Genomic DNA, 19,494 nt, shown 5'->3' with positions numbered 1-19,494 from the left:
TCTTAAGCGTTGAGAACTAAGGCACAGAGAGGGAAGGGATTTGCAAAAAGCCAGCCAACCAGCCAGACTGAGGGAGGAATGAGATCTCCCAAGGCCCAGCCTACTACTTTTGACCATTAAAGCAAGGTTTTAATACACATCACATTTTCAGGGGGGGATTACCTCTTGCTGAGTTTTTCTTCCTCCCCAGAGCAAAATGTAAAAGCAAGTAGTAAGAAATAAGTGCCCATCTTTATATGGCTGACCTTATTTCACTGACTGTAACCATCAGAATTAAGAGCTCTGTTTCCCCAATAGCTGTAGTCCCAAAAGAGGATGTCACTTTTCAAAGATGACCAGACTGCCAATAATTTGCTAAAAGAATTTAAGTGAGGCATTTAAAACAAATAAAAGCTCCAATGGTCACTATTAAAATGTCAGAACTCTATGGTAAATGCTAAAACTATTGACATTTTAAATGTCAACTATTTTATATTTCCAACACTATAGCAGAAACCCTTTATCATTTAAAAGGCACTGTCCATTTTTTTTTAAACTTCATATTTGTGGAATTTCTTTTTAATTTTCATCCGTTCATTCAAGACAACATTACTTACAATTTAATTCAAGCACCTATGTCCCAAACAGATTATTTCATTTCCCCTTTTACAGCAGCCAGAGGAAATCAAGGCAAAGCCCTTCTAGTACCTTTTATTACAGTGTCATCACTTGTCTTCCTTCTGTCTAGTGCATGTAATTTCTAAAGTGCAGAATTCCAACTGTGCATGACTAATGCCAATCTGGTAGCAGTCTCACTACCATCAACTCTGTGGTGCAGCAATATTTCCAAAAGGATTAATTCCAAACTCACCCTCTGTTTTCCTTCAGCTCATTTCAATGGAAGAAACAGGACAATACTGACCATGCTTGAAAACTGCACCTGTCTAGAGTAAGTGATCTGAGAAATACCAACACACAGCTCTTGGAAATACCACATAAATTAATTCCTATGGTCATGCAGGCTCCAATGCTGAGAAATGTTCTGCACAAGCAGCTTTCCTTGCATACGTTCCATGGAACAGAAGGAAATCCATAGGCCTCCAAAGAGAAGACTGCTCAAACTATCCATAACATTAGCCAAAATTAGTGACTTTTGCTTATCTTAAAAACAACAACAAAAATAAAAAACACTTAATAAGTGAAGGTAACATGTAGTTTTCTGAGAGTTCAGAAGTGACTTTACCACAGACCTGCAGTCTCACAAAACTCAGTGAGAGCTGACTACATTAAAGCTCTTCCTCTCTCTCCCCATTCTGCTTGTAGCTAACAGCCCTTGCTCAATTCCTGTTTACAAAAGAACAGAACAGCAATCGGACACATTGGAGCTATATGCTTACAAGCACTCCTTGAAAGAAGTGCTTCCTACACAAACAAAAATAAATCTTCCAGGAGTAAGAATGTGAAGCCCAACACAGATTGGGTAAACACTGCTACACAGAGGCACTGGGAGATTTTTCCTGTTTTGCATTAACTCTCAGCATCAAGTTCATTTCTTAGTTTCCCCCATTCTTGCACCGTAACAAACACTGCCATAAATTTTATTTCCAGGAGTGACTAACATCATTAGATGAGCAGCTTTAAGATCATCAGATGATCTTAAAGATTACTTAACCTCACCTTGGTGTGAGGTTAAGTAATAGGTAAATGCTATAGACTGCATTCCCTCTTTCCAGTGCCACTTCCAAACTCCTCCACTGCCTCAATCTTTACCTTCATTTCTGTAATGCTTAATTCAAATCTCTAGACAGTAATTAGTATGTGCTTCTGCCTACAAAGCTGACATTTCAATTGCCTTTAAACTCAGATTATAACAAAACTAAGCTGGAGAATAATGGAGAAAATACCACTGTTTAAAACAAACAAGGGCCAGATTAAGTTTTAGATGCAAATGTAGAAGGACTTCCTAGTAACAATGGACAAAAACATTAGAGTGGATGGTTAAGATGCACATGGTATATTTGCTTGCTTTAATTCCAAGGAGCTACATATTTGGGCATCAAAAACTAGATAAACAAACAAACTTACTTCCCTCAGTACAGAAGAAATATGATAGTTTCTGCATGTCATTGACTTATTCAAAAACAGATTCCAACTTTCTTCCCTATATCCACCTATGTCAACTATCATGCAAAGTACAAATACCAAGTCACAGTAGTTGTACTTTAAATGATGCTTTTCCACTGCTCAAACCCCATCCTTCCAGGCCCACATTTAGACTAAAAATTAATCACATTCCTGATCATTTCAGAGATAACTTACTCAAGCAGTTAATAAAATATTGAACAGAAACACTGGATTTTGAAGCCTGGATCACAGTTACACAGAGTATAGAATCTTCCTTTTTATACTCCAGCTCTTTTTCTGTGTCCCTTCTTTTTGTTTGTCAAGTGCATTCTGAGTTGGATGATAAGTTGCTGTTCTCAGGAACAGTCTTTCTGGCCTTCCTTCCCCTGAGCTTCACCCACCTTTCCTCTCATGACTGATACAGGTTTAGCGCAAGAACTGATCATGTTTTCATACAGAGACTAAATGGGGGCCTTCTCTGCCAGTTCAGTAAGATAAACTATCACTTTTCTCCTGCTACTAGTTGTAAAGCAGAAGCAAAAGCTCATTCTGCTGAAATACCGAAATTCAGGTATGTGAATTGGATAAAGGCTGTGGAATGAACAGAGCTGGTAAAGAAGCTCGTTATCTCTGAATCCTTGTTTACAGTCTTCATAGCCCGCATTGTCAAGTACCTTAGAATACATTAAGAAGTGTGTCAGTGATTGTAGTTGGTCACTGCTAAAAAAAAAAAAAACAGATTATATAATTTCCTACTGACTGTATTTCCTTTGCTTTTAGCTCTGATTCTGTAATCTTCGAAGTGTGGGGCTTTATATTCTAAAATTATTTAAACAGCTTAAAGGTTGGCATTTCTTAAGAACTTTGCTCATGCAACAGGGGAAACTTTGTAGTGGCTTCGTTACAGTTGAATCAGTGCTTCTGTTATCAGCCTTCTTTCAGGAAGGATGTTTTATAAGAATATAAATATTTCCATGGCGCTGAACATGGAGTGCTCCACTTCTGTATACCACCACCTAGCTTTTACCTACAGCAGCAGAGCAACAGACTGTTCACTACTTTTCAAATCCAAGCTGCTGACTAGCTGCAGGAACCTGAGGATTTATTGGTTCATTGACACTTCAAGGCCTTTCCAAAAGTAGAACTCCAATCCCATCTTTGATTTTTGAGGCCCAGAGAGCAGAGTCCACATTAACATGTATGACTACTGTGATTGAATACAAAACAGATTAGTATGTACTGATGACCATGAATGAAAATCTCTGAGTTTAGCAATCCACTGTACAGTGCATGTACACTTTCACATATACAGCACGTGAATCCTGTTATTTTCTGGGGCACATGCTTATTTCCAGTCTTTTGTAAATCATGCTGCATTGTATTCAAACTGTGGAAGGCCATGCTGTATGCTTAAAATGTAATACCTCTCCGAGCTGAGGGATTTACAGCTGGGATAAGGAAAACTAAGGAAAACTAGTCTTTTTGTGGTCACCTGAAACAAACCTGTTCAGTTTCAGCAGACAGAATTCAAAAGATCATAGAATCATAGAATGGTTTGGGTTCGAATGGACCTTTAAAGGTCATCTCGTCCATCCCCCTGCAACGAGCAGGGACATCTTCAATTAGAGCAGGTTGCTCAGAGCCCCATCCAGCCTGACCTTGAATGTTTCCAGCTACAACCTTACAGGTTGCCCAGAGAAGACCCCCTTTATGCAAGTCACAAGGCGGTTAATACTTCTGCCCTGTGACAAGTAGCAATGGTTAATTCCCAAACAGCTTTCTCTAGGAAGGCAACACAAGTATAGATCTTCTATCTGTTGATAAATCTCTAAGGAAATACCCTTGAACCTCTTTGAAGCTAACTGGTTCCCATTACATAGAAATGTACAGATAGAAGCAGGATTCCGTAACTATTTCGCATGTTCCTTTTGACAAAATTTAAGTTTTATCTAACTAGCAGAATCTCAGTAACAACTTTCATTTTAAGTCAAGCAAGGGAATAGTATGCATGCCTTCAGTATTCAGGGAGCTGTATTGCCCATTTGCAACAGAATCAGTCATTTCATGTGACCTTGAAATGGCTATAAAAGGCTAGATTTCCAGTAGGCTAGCTTCCATATAGAAGCTTCCATTGTAGGAGGACAGATTTTCAAGAGATCTTGAACATAATTAGCTGCTGGCTCCAAATCTTTGGTTGTTGATCTGCATGCATAAAATTAAAATTTCTTCTCCCTGCCAGGTCTGGTCTGTCATAATGCTTCATGCTGTAAACTTCAGAGGCTCTCATTACGCATTTGTAGCTTTGCATAGCACTATGGAACTAAGATTTATTAGGGCCTCTAAGCCATAATACACAGAAAACTAAGTAAGACTCTAAATAAACTCCCTTTCCCCCCTTCAAGTGTCTCTTTTACTTCACTCACTGGCAATACAACCCCAGGAGAAAGGGAACAGACAAAGGAGAACAAACAGACAAAAATATTTGCCTTACTCTTTCAAAGCAGTAACCAATGTCCCACTGTTTTCATAATCTTTGCTATGTCAAAGGCCACTTATGTTTAACTAATTAAAAATAAAGCCAAGAAAGAACAAACCAGCAGGGTAAAAGAAAATGAGAAAAATAAAATAGATTTAGGAAGTACAAACAAAATGGAGTAAATGTGAAAAAGCAAAGGGCTAACATGACTCAACAGTACAACTCCCAGATGGTCTAGAGAGACATTTTTGGATATAAATGTATGAATGAAATCACATTAAACAAATATTACCCTTGACATTTTTCACTCACCATTTTCACTCATCATTTTACACCTTTTCCTGGAATTTTCCATAGCAGCTATGCTTCAGTCTGCAGCCAAAGTCCATCAGCAATTTGAAAAAAAATCTGAATTTTTTCAGTAGTAAAATATACTCCTGTTGAGAGTAAATAATTGCCCAATTTATTGTTTTTTGTAATGTCATTTCTAAGTAACTGTCATTTCTATATGTCCAAATATGAACTTGAAACAAACATTTAAAACAAAACCTGAGAAAAGAATTTAAAGTTTAGCAGATGTCTAAAGAACCACCAACTCCTTAGCTGGATCGTCATCAATATTCGATAATGTATTACTGCCAACAAGAACTATTGATACCACCTAAGGAGAGAGAGCAGAGAAAGTGAGAGATGCATTCATTCCAATACAAAACAAACTGCCTTTCAACTGAAATGTTGACAGCGTGGCCAAAACAGTAAGTAGGTGTAATAGACCCATGCATAGTAGCCTGAAATGGTAACACAAAAAGAAAGCTAATACTATTTGGAAAACCTCACTGTCGCAGAACATACCAGCACTCCTCCTAATTCAACATACCCCAGCAGTCTGATCAATGGCAAAAATTGCAGGAGACATCGCATAGGCAGTTATGGGATTTGTTTCTTTCCACTAACCTCTATCATCTACTAGTTTCTTTTTGCTGTAAGAGGATTTGTATTTTCTTGTATCCATCTAATTTACATGTTCCCGAGCATGCTGCAATTCAGAGGAACACTTACCTTTAAACCAAACAAACTTCTACACCTTATTGCATTGAGTTCCACAGATTGGGAGTTAAAATATTTGTTTGGATAGAGAGCACAAGTAACACCCTTTCGAGGCTTGTAGCTATGCCTTCTTACTATAGTTGCAGTCAATAAGGATAACCTTATTCAGTGCCTTAGAACAAATTAAAAAAATTATACTGTAAGCATCTTCATCAGTACACAGTGGGGAATCTAGGCTACATTCCAGGATTTGTTATTTCTGTAAAGCAGGCTTGCAGGTCATTGTCTCAAGCATCCTCCACAGATTGCAGCCCTCCAAAAATTTCATTTTTGTTTAACTCTGATGACTTTAGTGATCTGGCTTCAAGGATGTTCCAAGAAAAATAGCCTCAATGGAAAACTACGGCAGTGGTGAAATGCAGGGGTGAGAACTTGCAGCCATGGCAGCATTTCACAAGCTAGTTTGCTAAACTGTTGAAGTTACCACATCAACGCAACAGGAATTTATGAAAGATGAATCCAAGCCACTACAAGATGCTTCTGTGATACTTCTGATCACTCCAAAAATTACTTTAAGGCACCAAGGATAGCACAGCGTAATATAGACTAACTACTTAATATAAGCTTTTCATGGCACACAGCTTGTTTTTGAAGCCACATAACTTAATATTTGAAATGAGCTTATCAGGAATTGTTGTGCCATAACAAATGACACATGAAGGTTGACTCTGAGCTCAACTATTCAAATATAGTGAAAGTTAGAAACAACAATACACATACAAAGGCCTACTGACACAAGCCACAAGGTTGTGCATTGTCAACAAACAGAACACATGGGGGCACCAAATGAAACAAGTGTTCAATCTGACACTTGGAGAAAATGCTTTCCTCAAAAGAGGTTCTTTCAGTAGGTGGTCTTGAGCATCACCATCACCCCTGCTGAGCAAGCAGGAAAATTAACGCAGGAAGACCCACTGTCTCACACACATTTGACTTTACACTTTCTTCTAACTGCCCTTCTGTCCTATCTCTTCGCTCAAGCTTCAGTCCACCAACTACACCATACAAAAACAACTCCAGAGGATACAGCTTATCCCACTCTTCCCAGCTAAAAAGCAACAGGGAGAGTTACCAACAAACCACCAAATGAAGGAACAGACCGCAGCTCAACACAGCACCTGTCATATGCTCAAAGCATTTATCCATGAATTATCATAGCCAGTATCACACCTTTAATGCTTTCACTTTTGGTTGCTTAATTTTTTCTTTACTGAATACTAGTCAACTTACTCATAAACCAGCATGAAATACCTTCAGCTATGGAACTAAGCCTGATGGAGTCTCAATTCTCAAGATCTTAGACCACATTTAATGGTTCTGCATCATGGTTACACCTTGCTCTTTCTAGATTTCTTCAAAAACTAACTTACCACTGCCTTGCTCTCACAGAGCTGTGAACAGTTTGGGGGAGAAAGAGACTGTAGATTGCCACCAACAGATCAGAAAGGAGCAGAATTTGATTTTTACACACACTGGTCCTGCATGTCTCCCCAGGCAAGACTGTCCATAAAGCGTTCTGACATCACATTTCAGTAATGACTGAGCTCCTAATCATTGTGATAATACTTCCTCCCTAGGGGACCTAGGAGTTCATGTTAGAATCTCATGTTAGATTGCAGCACCCGACACATGTTCTCCAATTTCATTCTTTTTCTTGAAAGGAAAAAATTAAATTATGGGTAACATGTGAGTATATCAGAGACTGGTTTGATTTCAAGCAATGGAACACCAAGATATAACGAAATGTCACCATGCAACCATACCAAAGTTACTAGTTTCCTTTCTCCCTAGCCAATGACCTGAAATAAATACCCATTTTCCCCTGACAGAGAAGACACCTTGTTTCAAATTTATTTGAAAGTGGCTGTACTTTAAGAATTTGAAGAAATTCACAGCATCTTACAGTAAAACACCTGTAAGACAGTATCAAGTTTTACAGGATCCTCAAGATATCTTCGTAAGTACATTTTTTAGTCCAGGGAAACAGTACTGTTATCTCAGCAACTGAGTTGGCTGAAGAGAGTAAAGAGAATCATATTTTCAGTATTAAATATATGTTTTTTTCTGTGAGGCAGAAAAGGCATAAATCTAGTGCCCAATACACAAACTGGTAAATAGTACATAGTATAGCAGGGAACAAGATTCAGTGACTTCAAACATTCCCTAATGCTATTAAAATAAAGGAAAAAAAGGTGGATTATTTGATGGCAAAGTCAGTTCAGTTTTCAGTTTGTGAAGGTGAGCTTCAAAAGGTCTGGATCTGACTTAACACATAAGCTTGAACTTTTGGCTGCTTATCTGAACAACTAGAAATCTCAGAAGAGCAGGCATTTTCGTGAGCTTTTTAATATCTCACAAGGCAGGGCAGCGGTGGTGAAAGAAAAGGAGGAAAAGAAAAAAAGCAACTTCTCTTTACAGTATTTCATAGCTATGGAATTCCCAGCCTGGATGAAATCTAGAAGAGAAGTAGAACACTAGAATGTAATGCAGTAAAAAAGGAAAAAGAACATTTTAAAACTTAAGTTTTTTTAAATGAGGCCTGGCCAGAAAATAAGAATTCCTATAAGCAAAAATGCTGCAGTTTCTACAGTTTTGTTCTGCATTCAAACAAAAATTTAAAACTTCAAAAATAATTTTGAAAAGACAGCAGAATTAAAGAGCCAAAACTAACTCAACTACAGCCAGCAGTAGGGCACTCATTTTACAGTTACTCCTCTCCTTGTTCCAAATCTAGAAAAGCAGAAATTTGAATCCATGTCCACAATAAAAATTCTAATGCTGAGCATTCCGGAATCATTTATTTAAAACCTTTGTCTCCCTTTACGTTCTTTGGAAAAGGAGCCACAATTCATTTCTATTTTACTTCTGCCTAACTATATAATTAATGTATACAAGCTCTTACAGGGACTTCAAACACTTCCCACCTACAGCAGCATTATCATTTTAGTCTACTTCTACTTACCCATTTACTTACTCGGCAGGTATTATGTATGTATCTTCGAGGGATGATAAATAATTCCCTGACAAAACTTTTGGTAGAAAACTCCATTTTTAATTAACTTCTGCGTAATTTGGGGTAAAGTTCTTCCTTAAGCATTTTCAATGCATCAGAAATGTTTTCATTTTTTTAATTTGTCAATTTTCTGCTGCTGTTTTTCCTGATTTTAATTTGGCTGGAACTGCTGCTGCTTGCTTTGCTAGAGTTCCTCCTTGAGTTCAAATGGGATATAGTATTCTCCTTTTCAGTGTCTAGCTAGGGTGCATTCCAGCCACACCTATTTTTCATATATTTATCTGGGACAATGTGGCAGTTGAAGTACCTGGCTGGTAATACATTTCTAGGTCATTTCACTTTTAAAACATAACACCAAACAAGCATCAGTTAAAGCTTCAGAGGTACATTTTCAATTAGGAAAATACCAGGAGCCAAGTAAATACTGTTAGCAGAAGAAAAACTGGTTTTGGAGGAATAGCCAGAAGACTTAAGTAATGAAATGCCAAAGTTAGGAAGCTAAAGTCCTATTAACAGTCCATACTTTCTAACAAATGAATCCCTATGCAAGCTGAGGGAGGAAGCAACACTATTCTGGGCCAACACACTGCTATTCTTGAAAAGAAGATCAAAGACAGAGTACCTTCTGACTCCAGAGGTAACTGCAGTAGGTCAGCTTCAAACCACATTACCAGATTAGCATTGGAGACAGATTCCAAACTGCCAAGTAATTACTAAGCATGAGACCAATTCTCAAGGCAGTAAAACCAGCACTTTCTTACTTTAAAAGCATGTAACACTACAACATCACACAACCAAAAGTACCTCTAAAAAATAGCAGGAAGCAGTTGTCTGTTGATATTCTCTAAACAATTTGAGTGTAACTGCCCATTATCAGAAAGGTGGTACACTTGCTACTCTTATTTAAGGACAGATACTTACGTTGAGACAGAAAACAATTATCTGTTGTGTTTGGCACACTCTGACATTCTTTTTTGTTGATGATATTTACATTTAATAAAAGCAAGAAAAATGTACATTGCTTTACTCCATGTTGTACTTTTGTCCCCTCTTAGAAGATTTTGTAGTTAAGCAAAGGCATTACAAGCGTTTTTTCTATAAACCATAACATTGGCAGAATATCAACATCATACTTAAAAGCTTTTAGATCCAGATTTAAAAGCAATTCAAATAGTCAAGAAAATAAGAGCTGAGACTGTCAACAGCACTAACTCCCTAATATAATTTTCTTAGGGCAATAAATTAAATGCTTCAAAACAGTCAAAAAGACTTATTAGCCAGCGACTTCATAGACAACTAGCTAGGATTCCAGCAAAACTGCTTATATGCCAGAAAAGCTCAGAGAGAATGGCTTTAGAAAAGCCAACATGTTGTAGTAAGTAACATATCTGATAACTTAGTAAAACAAGCCAGACTATCCCAGCAGAGCTCATAATTGCAAGCAGCAAATATTAAAAAAAAAAAAAAAAAAGACTTTAAATCCACACCACCATTAACACTTTGTTTCTGCAGTATCAGCTGTTGGTGTCTTATTCAAGTATATGTTTTAGGCTCACCTTGATGACATGCTTATTGTAGGACGTTCCGATTCTCTCAGGTCATAGGCTGCTCCTTGAAGAGCCTGAAAATTTATCCCAGGGTAATTTCACCAAGGTCTCAGCAGTAAAACTAAAAGAAATACAAAAAGCAGTTTAGAAGTCTCATTTTTAGGGGACAACAGCCTACAGAAAAAGACAACAGTTTCAAATACAACGCCTCCTATGGAATCACAAGAATAAAAAAAATACACATAACCCTGCAATCGAGTCAGGAGTAGTTTATGATGAAGTATATTAGTAGATCCTTGCCTAGAGCCAGCTTTCAGATTCCAGCTTTCAGTGATAAGCCATCTCTACTTTCAGGCACCCCAAAATAACCTAGGCCCTACACTTGGATATATTATTTGCTTATGTTTTTCTTCAGAGCTCCAGTTATCAAAACAGCCACTGCATGCACAAGCCTGCTGTTTTTTAATAACAAAATAAAAAAAGAATAAAAAAATCTTCTATTTGGCACCAAGGCTTTGTGCTTGCCATCGTTTGAAACTAACCCCTCACAATGCGTGCTCCAGAGCAGATGAGAAAACGAAGGCAGACCAAATGTCTGACCCAACTATCATCTCACACTGTTCCTCAAGCTTTTCTGTTGCACCACTACACCTGCCAGTTTCTGCTCAGTGTTTAAAGAAAACCCTTTCAATGAAGCAGACAAGCAGTACCGCCACAAACAAGATTCGGCAACTTAACTGCCCCTTACAAGACAACTACTGGTTTAAAAGTAAAACCTACATCTGATGTACCTGAAGTTATACCTAGTAAATGAGGAAAAAGATGGGAAATCCATGATGCATCACAGTCATGTATCCGTTGTATTTTCTCTAGCAGCATAGCATTTCACCTATGATTACATGTTGTAACCTGAAGCTGCAATTTATTTACCATATTTTGAAGATCAGTGTATATTTTTCAGTTTCTCTCCAGGCGAGCTCTTCTGTATGAAGTACACAATGCATTTTCCCTTCCCCAGCATACCAGTAAAGCAGGTACTCTCCCATGCCGTCTTGAGGCACTTCTACCCATCTTGAGCTAGGTGAGGAACTCCTAACAGCTTAACACCCCTCACTTGCTATCGAGCTCCCAGGCAGCCACAGAGCTGACCAAATGTTTTTGGTCAGCAGGGACAACTCCTTCCCGGCAAGGAAGTTTCAAGGTCTGCCTGCATACACCGACAGAAGCCGCCGCTAGTGTTACGCAGAGCCGCTGGCAGAAACCCACGCTCAGCTTCCCCGGGCCACCGCCAAGCTGCCACCGCCTTCGTGCCTTTACCTGAGGAGAGCGGCTGCCTTCGCGCCCCCGCCCCGCGCGGCTCCGCATGCGCGGGACCGAGCCGACCTGCACCAGAGAACCTCAGCGTCCTGCGAGAAGCACCGCCTATGAGGAGGCCGGCGACGGTCGCCGACCCGCGGCTTAGGTGCCTCTCTCCCGTTCCGGCGGCCATAAAGCTGGCCGGGGCGCCAAGCAGTGCTCTTCTTACGGTCGCCACTAGCCGCCCCTATGAGGCATTACGCCCCGAACGCCTTTCTTCTTCCTTCCACCGCCGGCGGCTGCAGAGCCTCCGCTGCCGGCTCTTCTCCTTAGCCCCTTGGCCAGCACTTCCCGCCGCGACGCCCTGGCGCCCCGCAGGCCCCTGCGGCGCGGCCTCCTCCGGCCGAACGCGGGGCTACCCTATAGCCATGAAAGAGACACAGCAGACGGTAAGTCAGAATATACCCTGCAGGTGGTTGCAGAGTGGAGGTTGAACCGAGGTGCCCATAGTTACTTGGAAATGAAAGCACTTCTGAAGTTAGTGCTACCTCAAGCATAAGGCTTCCCTCTCTCCACATTGGTCTTCCACAGCAGCTTGAACAGCAGCTTGATACACCAAAGCACTTGTTCACTGGAGAGCTGTCCTGTTGGAATAACAGCCTGAGCAATGAATCTGAGGTTGCAGAAGCTGACAAGATGGAAAGTTAAATGCTTATTTAAATCTCAAACTTGATACACAAGTAGTCACCTGGCAAACAGATCTGCCACAGCCTTAAAAGGTCAAGTGCTCAAGACTTCGTCTTTGTGCCTCATTTATAGTGAAAAAATCTGCTTATACACACTTTTAGCCTGTTCAGTAACAGCTATCATTAGTTGTATTTTAAATCATGTGACATGCCATTGCTTTCCCCCCCATCCTCTATAACTGCCGTAGAAGAATCTTTGGAGGGCCTCAAAGGTGTCCCAATTAAAAATTAAGTTCTTATAAAATGAAGGATCTTTATATAGACAGCATGCGGGTCTTCTCCTCCCACCAACTGTAAAAAGCAAGAGGTAATAAATAAAGGAGAAAAGAGGGCAAGAGGAATAACAGATCTGGATCCTAGCAGTCAATGCTGTTTTCATAAATGTTCCTGTCTAACCAGTTGCTGTAAGTGACTAGAGGTCAATGTCTACCATCTATTTAAATATCTGGAAGTAGATTCACAGGTAATGTGCCTATAGCAAATCCTATTTATCAGTGCAAAAGAAAACTGAAAGGCAGTAGGGGTCCCCTCCACCTTCTCTTTTAATGCCTACAGGCCTGCCTAGGTATCGGCTGTAGCATTCAGGGTGGAGGGAAGATGAGAAATAGCCACTTACTATTGCAAATTCATCAGTAACATTAGCACAATTGTCTAACTTGGTAAGCTCCTCCTCAAATATCAGCAAAACTGAAATTACTCTTTCCCCCTTCCTAACCAGACTTCTGGACCAGTTTCATGGTGGAAAACACTATTGATACCATTTTTCAGAAAAACATTTTTACTAATTGTGACTTGTAAGCAGTTAGTAAATGCAGCAAATTGGAAAATTACCTATTATGTCTTTCCATGTAAACAATTAGAACTAAGGTGAGCTTTGCACTTGCTGTTCGCTTTGTGTCTAGTCTCAAAGTATATTTTGTGCTAAAATATCACAAATGTCCTCAAAGAATGAACACTGCAAGAGAAATTAAGGTTTTATTTATTCCCACACAGGTACCTTCTAGTATGGTTACTCTTTAGACAAGCTTTTTGGGAAAGTCTGCAGCCACCAGTGCTGCAGCTACATACAACTATTAGAACTGATTAAAGAACACAGCCCTAGTTCAGTGCTGTACGACTACCATTTAACATCTACATATGGATAATCCTTTTTATAGTGTCACAAGGGTGTATATATACTGAAGTACCACTTGCTCAAGCAAGCTATGCCCAAACTCAAACAGAATAAGCCTCATTTGCTGACCTTACTTTCTGACAGTGGCTTCCACTCTGACAACTCGTTGCTCTGTTCTCTGTGAAACAGTTTTGCTTTCACCTATCACAGTATGAAATGCTTTGTCTATACAGGAAGGAGCAGAAACAAGGCGAGTACTCTGGGCATGGTCTGTGGTCATGCACTCCCATTCAAGAGTGCATGGCTTACCGTTTTTATGAATCTTGATATTGTCAAGTTTTCTGATTGCTGGAAAGTTTCATACAGTAAGTGTAATTGTTATGCTGCAGTCCCTTAGAATTTACATTCAGTTGATGAGATCTACTGCATCTCAGGGGTTAGAATAAAAATTCAAGTCCCCTTAGCTCACTGCAGCATGAATAGAGAATAAGACATCGTAAGAGAAAGTAATACCAAGTTATAGCAGATATATTCTGCAGTTTCTCCTTTTCTTGCAGGGTGTGCAGCAGACTGAAAAGCTTGAGTCTTCTACTTCTGAAGTAGATTCCTTCCTGTGCTTTTCATCCGGTCTGATTCAGCTGAACGAATTAAGTTACAGCAGTTAACATTTTCATTTGATCACATGCACAAGGGACAAACAAGACTGTTTATACAGTTTGCTCACTGTTGGAAAAGCAATTGAGGCTTGTTTGTTGTTGTAGTGTTTTTTAAGACAAACTAGAACTTGAATATTTAGCCAGAAGTTGCCACCTTTTACTTCCTTAGTGTTGCACATGGTCTAACATGGGAATAGATTATGAAATAAATGTTTGGAAGTTAGTCAAGCAAAGGACTGCTGGTTACTACATTATCAAATGATAGGCTCTGTTCTTGGAAATGAAAGGAGCAATTTCCAGCCCTACATTTGTTTCCCTTCAGAGCTGCTACATGAAGTAAATCTTATTTAACTCAGCAGGTATTTCTTGTGATTCTGGCTGCACAAGAAGTCATGAAAAAGCTAGATAAATGAGATCATAGCACATCTCTAAGCAACAGCTGTCAGCTGAAGACACTCTTAGCAGGTAGGGCAGACTGTTCTCCAGTTCCATCAGTTAGACAGAAAGGTAACCAGCAGGCTCTGTACTTTCAGAAGGCCTGTCTAGTGCCAAGACTCTTCCATACTACTTAAGAAGAGCAGGAAGCCCGTGCAGGAAGAAACATGCATCTTTGGAAGGGGGAGGATATGCTAAGATTGTATACAGCCCTGACTTTTGAAGAGTCCAAGAAGTCTTGTCATCACAGGGAGTCTCTGCTGTTCTTTGTGGAAGACCTACCACCTTCCCAGTATCCCAATTCCTGTGTGGCAAAGTGCACTGAGAGCATACATTGTTAGCTTGCATTCACAGAATACTGGGCTTAAGTCATGGCCTATGATCTGTATGTAGTGGTTTCTCCATTCCCATTCATACTACAGTATCCATTGTGAGAATGACAGAGGTGAAGTGTTTTAACTTCATTATAAGGAGGAAACATTTTTCCATTTTTCCTCTCAGCAGGATGGCCTGCTGGCTCAGAGCTAAGACTGAAATCTCTTATTCCAGGAGGAGGTAAAGTGCTGCTATCTTCACTCACCTAGTTCTGGTACTCTGCATGTGGATCATTCTTAGCAATACACACCTTCATTGTTCCTATAAACACTGACTGGTAGGAGGAACATGCAATTCTGCAAGCTTTGTCTTAAAATTCTTTGTAATACCCTCATGGGTCATCAAACCTCTTTCATGAGTCCCAACAGAATAGTAGCAACAAGGACTAAGTGCAAGATAGAATCACAGGAAAAATGGAAAATGCGTGATGCTGAGAAGGCTCACAAGCAACATGATCAAATGAATATTCCTTACTACTCTTCCATACTGCAGTGTTATGTCAGACAGCATTGGCAAACACCAGGTGAATCTAGTGAATTGTTGTTATGATCTCAGTAAAGTCAGCATTCCCAATTTTATTGTTAATTTTTATCTTTTTCTTAAGCTGATACAGACCATAAACTCTCCTCTACAGACTTTGCCTCTGCCAGCCTAGAAAAAACAACTGAATTAAAGCTAAACAATGGGACTCTGTTGTCATCTGTAAATATTACCAGGAACAAAAGCCCTAGTGAGGGTGAAGAGTTATTGAAGCTAAAGAGTAGTTTTGTTATGAGAGCAAGTGGCTATAAACTGAGAATAAATCTATGTTAGAAATTAGAAGGCTTGAGAAGACTTCTTGAACTAGACCTCATATCTTAGTAGCTAGGCAAAAACATCCTAGCTATTTGAAATGTAGAACTCGATTTGAAAGGAATGCGTCCTGTTTTTCCACATGCACAGAATAATTAGATTTAGTTCAGTCCTATCATCATTTACAGCTTACTAACTTTTGAGCAAGCCAATGTGCTTCCCTAAACTCAATATATGAACCAGTTATTTTATCTCTGCTGTTCTAAGAACTGAGGATATTCACAGTGCATTCCCTGGCTAAAGGAAGTCATAATCATTGCAAGTCTAAAATACCAGAAATTGTATCTCTGGCCATTTCAGTGCATAAGCTGAGAGATCTTCCAGGTGGAATGTAAGACTCTTAGGAGAAGAAGAAATAGGGTATTTTGCTAGTAATGAAAAATATAGAACAAAACAAGTTATCAGTGCAATCATACATATGCACTGAATGTAAAGCCTTATTCTATGAAGTTCTTCAGGCTTCAGCGACTGCTCTGGATTTTGTCCTGCCAGCATTCCTCCTGGGATTCTCCACTGTTCTCTGTGGTAGAAAGTTCCTAATGGCAGGGAGCAAGGGCACCACTTTATCTTGCCAACTTCTTCAATAATCACATTAGCACTAAAGTTAATGTAACAGTGTTGTCTTGGATAGGTAATAGTACTATTAACTGAACATCACGAATGCGCTAAGCCTGAACAAAAGTCACAATGGTTGACACAAAGTACCTCTGGGAATATTTTGATATTTAGGGAAGAGGGCAGAGCAAGCATAGTTTGGGAACAAGTTCTTTACTGCATGACAAATTTCACCCTTTTGTTGTCTGTCATAACATACTCCTTCCTTGCCTTGCACTTCCTTTCTTCATCACAAAGCATTATTGCAAAAACCCTATTGGCCTTACAAAACTTACTTTACTTTTCACAACTTCTCCATACATTCTTCCCTCCTACATCTGAAAGAAATCCCACAATACCACATTAATGAGGCTGTCAAATGAGGTATAATAGTTATTATTTACTGCAAGAACCAGACTTTGCTGCAAGTGAAACAGCAGAGGCTGGACTCCTCCAAAAATACAGAGTTGAATTTAATTGTTCTCCCTGTGGACATCATTAAAGAGCTATCACCACCTGCTGTGCTAGGTTTCCAGGATGAGATCTCTGGTGCATATCAACTCACAGGTCTGTTGGGTTCTGTATTGTTTAGGAAGTCACACTGCTGCAGGGTTTACCGTGCTTTCATTGCTGGCAGTAGCCTTGAGCAGACCCTGTCCCTTCTGAAGCTGAAAACTCCAAGTTTCCATCTAAAATGGGGGTACAGGAAGAACTGGGAACTGTAATATGGCCACTCAAAACAAAAACCCACAAGCTTCTTGGAGGCAACTTAGTATTGAAGCAAAACTAGAGTTTGCTTAGTGCTGCCTCCTGCTCTATCAAAAACATGGCTAATTTTAGAACATCTAACTTAATCTTGATTTCTTAGTACAGTCAGGAGCATTCTCTGTAGATGGTAGATATTAGTTTATAACCCTGTCGTGGCTTAGCCCCAGTTGGCAACCAAGCACCACACAGCTGCTTGCTCACCCTCCCTGCCTGGTGGGGTGGCGGAGAGAATTGGAAGAGCAAAAGTAAGAAAACTTGTGGGTTGAGATATGAACAGTTTAATAATTTAAATAAAATAAAGTAATAATAATAAAAAATTGTAATGAAGAGGAAAACAACGAGAGAGAGAGAGAGAGAGGAACAAAACCTGGCGGGTGGGCAGGGAAGTGATGCAACTGCTCGCCACACACCGGCCGATGCCCAGCCAGTCCCCGAGCAGCAATTGCTGCCCCCCAGCCAAGAGCATGACATCATATGGTATGGAATAGCCCTTTGGCCAGTTTGGGTCAGCTGTCCTGGCTGTGCCCCCTCCCAGCTTCTTGTGCACCTGGCAGAGCATGGGAAGCTGAAAAGTCCTTGACTAGTGTAAGCATTACTTAGCAACAACTAAAACATCAGTGTGTTATCAACATTATTCTCATCGTAAATCCAAAACACAGCACTATACCAGCTACTAGGAAGAAAATTAACTCTATCCCAGCTGAAACCAGGACAAAACCCAAGTTCACAACAGGCTTGTGATTACTACAGAAACTTCATCACATCTCATCCCCTAGTTGGGTAAAAAACATTTCTTACCCCAGACAGATTTAATGAGACAAAATAAACAGTATACAAAAACTGTATAGAAATACAGCCTTCCTTTCCCCTACCCACCCTACACAACCTTTAATTCTGATCAGTGTAAGCATCCACTATAACTGACAGTTGTTCCCACCCAGTAGAAGTACACTGCTTAATAGCCACATTCTGACTGCAGCTCACTGACAACAGACTCCATATCTCAGTAACTGGGCTAAGAGAATTAATAAAAGGTAGGCTGTTTGGGTAGAGGTGAAGGCAGAATTTGCCTCCTTCCTTTTTCTTTTTGGTCTTTTCGATTTAATATCTTTAATTTCAATCAAATTAGCAGTTGTCTCCCCACTTAAATTTTTCAACCATACAGCTTGTCAGCAGTACATTCTTCCCAAATCAGACTTAGTACCAGCTCACAGGACATCTTTAACATTGATTACTTCACATCTGTGTATGTGCTTTGCAGCTTTCATGGAAGAAATACAACTGGTCCCAGTTTTATAACAAACTTTTAGTGCAACAGGAGTAGAGATTGGTGCCGTCAGTCACACGGGTACCAGCATTCCCGAAACATTGCTACACTTCTTCCATACATCTTCAGCAAGTGCTTTGACATATTTCTTGAAGAAAGGATGTAGATAGAGTAATTTATTCTGATACAATGGCTGTCAAACTGATGATTCTGTGGAACAAAAACTCCACATAAAAACTTTTGGCAAAGATCTACATTGTTCTCTGACAACTCACATAGGTACCATGTACACATCTGGAACAGGGCAACACAAATCAGATAGACAAGGATGCTAAGCATTGGTTGCTAATAATCAAGTTTCATCATACAAAAGGTCTTATTTTTTACTTTGTCTCCATTTGGGAGATGTTTTTATAAACAAAAGGTTTTTGCATAATGTGGAAATTTTGTCTCTCAGCCAGCTCTGATTATGGTTCTCACATTAAATATATCATAAACATGTATTTTGGCAGGGGCAAAATTACTGTCTTCCAAGTATAAAGAAACCAGAATCCTGCTGGTTTGAGCTGTCCCAGCTCTACCTTGAATTCATTGTCCTTACTTTTCAACTGTAAGATTTTTTCTATTGCTTCAATTGCAGAAAAAAATCGAGGTATACTTCAGTCATGCATACCACTTTTCCCTGCAGCTGTCCATCTAGAAAAAATATATGCTTAAAGTATCCTGGAAAATTATTTCAAACACAAGTCTATGCTAAGGATACCCAGACTTTTTTTTTTTTTTCTTTTTTAAGGACAGCCATGAGCAGAGCAGTGACAGCAGGGGGCGCAAGGGCTGATAGCGCACAGCTTTGTGACAACCTTCATACCACTCTGAACTAGCTTGTTTACTAGTAATATGTATTCTCAACAGAGGAACTGCTGCTCTAAGTCATAACAACCAGCTAGCTATTTGGTTGCCACATCTTTTATGCAGGCCAACAAAAAATACTATAATAAAAGCTCTACACATAAGCCATTTGTCTCTGCATATTCTTTCCTGCATTGTAGGACAGAAGGAGTACAGCTCCCAGATTATCATGGCACACTGAGGAAAAAAGGGTATTTTCCATAATTCATCATGGAAAAGGAGCTGTGTAGGAGCCC

Source organism: Mycteria americana, chromosome 8, assembly GCF_035582795.1.
Source record: "Mycteria americana isolate JAX WOST 10 ecotype Jacksonville Zoo and Gardens chromosome 8, USCA_MyAme_1.0, whole genome shotgun sequence".
Lineage (NCBI taxonomy): Eukaryota > Metazoa > Chordata > Aves > Ciconiiformes > Ciconiidae > Mycteria > Mycteria americana.
The sequence above is the reverse complement of the archived record's forward strand: the minus strand, read 5'-3'. Positions refer to the sequence as shown.